The sequence below is a fragment of the Scomber scombrus genome, chromosome 6, assembly GCF_963691925.1.
Source record: "Scomber scombrus chromosome 6, fScoSco1.1, whole genome shotgun sequence".
Taxonomy (NCBI): Eukaryota; Metazoa; Chordata; class Actinopteri; order Scombriformes; family Scombridae; genus Scomber; species Scomber scombrus.
In genome coordinates this window covers 32,679,398-32,682,309 of record NC_084975.1, presented here as the reverse complement: position 1 = coordinate 32,682,309, position 2,912 = coordinate 32,679,398, and the positions used below count along the sequence as shown (strand labels likewise).

Here is a 2,912-nt window from a genome sequence, read left to right as displayed (position 1 = left end):
CTCTAAAACCTTATCTATATACGGGGATATGTAGCCGGTACCAAGGGTTCTGATACAGCTGGTGAGAAGGTCTGAGGTGAGAGGTGAACGTTTTGCTGTGGGATGAGGTTCGGCTTTACGGAGTCCTTTAATTAACATACGGATGTGAGAGTGGGAAAAGCTGGGACATGGAGCTCCGGATGACAGTTTAATAATAAAGTTCATTCCGCTGAGGTATGCTTGGATAGTGGTTGTTTTTATCTTGAGAATGGAGTGGGCGTACAAAATGAAACTGGAAATGGTAAGGACGTCGAGTGATGGAAACGGGAGACGGTGTGCAGTGTGAAAGGTTTTAAAACAATTCCACCCTGTCAGGTAGGATGACAGGGTTCGGGGTGCAAGGCTGTCGAGGATGGCGTCCTGTGATGTCCGTATAAGGTGTTCCAGTTGAGGATTTATGGGAAGATGGTGGCTGAAAACGGTGGGACCTGCGTCGGGAGTTGATCGGCTGCTGGTGATAAGAGTCTGAATTTCTGGAACGAAAAACGAGAGAGTGAATCAGCGATAGTGTTTTTGTAGCCGGGTATGTGGTGTGCTTGCATAGTGAACTGGTGTTGAGCTGACACAAGGGTGAGTTTACGCATGAAGGGCATGATGTCTAGGGTACGTGAACGTCCTTTATTAATGATGTCTACGACTGCAGTGTTATCAGTATGTATGGCTATATTCAGTGTTGACCACTCGTGCCCCCAAAGGATAGCAGCGACGATGATCGGGTACATTTCATATAGAGCGGATGAAGGTGTCAGAGATGAAAACTCGGGAGGCCATGCGTCGGAAAACCATCTGCTGCCGAAATAGCCGCCAAAGCCGATGGAGGGGGCTGCATCAGTGTACAAGTCTATGTCTCCGGGCCTGGAGACATAGTCCTTATAAAAGAAAGAAACACCGTTCCAAGCTGACAGGAAATGATGCCACAGTTGTAACTCCATCCGACAACCGTCATCCAAGGTGATATGGTGGTGGAGGGATGGGATGGTGGCGGATACGGATAGGAGATGCGACAGGAAGGCCCGGCCTTGGGGAATGATACGGATGGCATAGTTAAGGTGGCCCAGCAGGGAAAGCAGCTGCCGTTTCGTGCACTAGGGGGCCGGGAGGAAGTTGGAGATGAGGAGACAAATCCTGTGGAGTTTGTCTGTGGGTAGGGATGCTTGGAGTAAAACTGTATCTAAGTTTATGCCGAGGAATTCGAGGGAAGTGCTTGGACCCTGCGTTTTCTCTGGAGAGAGGGGGACCTCGAGGTCGCAGAATGCTGCAGTCAGGGTAGTGAGGCCGTGGGCGGGGGGAGAGAACGGAGGTGTGACGGTGAGGAAGTCGTCGAGTAGATGAACGACATACGGGAGTTTACAATTATTAATCAGGATCCAGCACAGAGCCTCGGACAAGGAGTCGAAAATTGTTGGGCTGCTTTTACAACCGAAAGTCAGGCGGACTGCGAAATAATAAGCACCCTTCCAGGAAACGCCAAATAGATGCCAGTAGTCGGGGTGGATGGGGAGGACTTTGAATGCGCTTGTAATGTCTGCTTTGGACAGCCACGCACCTTGACCTGCGAGCCGGATCAGCGAAATTGCGTGGTCGATTGTGGCGTACTGCATAGAAAAGTCCGGGCTGGGGATGAGGCTATTAATGCTTGGGACGGTGGAGCCGTGGGGGAAGAGAGGTCGATGACGAGTCTCTTTTTACCGGAGTATTTTCTTGTAGCTATACCTATTGGATTGATCCTAACTAAGGGGAAAGGTGGGCTGGAGAAGGGGCCGATCATAAACCTGTTATGTACTTCGTCGGTCAGAAGCGCGTCGACCGAGTACGGTTCTGACGTGGCTGACTGGAGATTTTTGCAGTGGTAAGAAGAGACGGGCATGACCTGTAAACCGGGATGAAAACCATATGTAAAACCGTGGATGAGGTAATCCACAAACTGGCGGTCTGGGTGGTTATATAAACTACTAGCCAGGGCAGGGATGTTAATGGGAGTGTCCAAGTACTCACAAGATGGCTGCTTCGTGGGGTTATGGGGACAGGTAGTAAGGGTAGGGGTGGGGAAAGGAAGAAAGAGCAGGAAATACGGGTGGTTGACCAGAAACACCCCCGGGGCTGCTGAGGTGGAAGCCGTCGGGGGTGGAGCCGTGGAGGCCGCTGGAGGAGGGACAGAAAATGTAGGAACCTCAGGAGAAAAGAGAGGGGGATGAAGGGATGCATGTGCACGGGATGGCAGTGAATATTGCTGGTGAGTGGAGGAACGAAACGGCTCTGGTTAGGTGAGAGCAGGCATGGGTTGCGAAGTGCACAGGCTCAGAAGGGGAGCAGCTGTGGTAGGGAACGGCGTCCCTAGAACACCGTTGGCGGGATCGTCCCCTGGAGTCGCTGCTAGGTGTATCCCATATGACAGAAACGGTGGTCGTGGAAGAGGGACTTGAGCCCCTGGGACGGTTTGAGCCCCGGGGACCTGGGACAGCTGCGCACTGCCGAGGTCGCCGAAATGACTGGACTCCAGGTGATGGGATCCGGACCGGGAGAGCCGACTGGGCGGCGAGTAAGTCGTCGTCGTCGGAAGCATGCAGGCTGATCTCTGAATCCATGGTACGCTAAGGTGAGACGGTATTCGGAGTGAGACGAAGGAGGATAGAGCTGATAGGGTGTGACTTAAGTACTGCTTGAGAGGAAATTGAGAGGGTATGAGGCGTGGTCTCTGTTCCTGAACTTTGTTATAAAACTCCATTGTATCATACAGTGTTGTTTGGCCTTGATATCCGTGTGGAGGTGTTATGTGTTCATTAAGTGATTATCATATCTTGCTTATAGTATATGATGTCACCCCCTCCCCATGGAAAAATTTCAGTTCCCCAAAAAGACATGATATTGTTGTC

At 51.4% G+C, this 2,912-nt stretch overlaps 1 pseudogene; it reads right to left on the bottom strand.

The window, feature by feature from the left end:
• Positions 1-434: 434 nt before the first annotated feature.
• Positions 435-2,624, bottom strand: LOC133982537 (uncharacterized; annotated as a pseudogene).
• Positions 2,625-2,912: the final 288 nt, after the last annotated feature.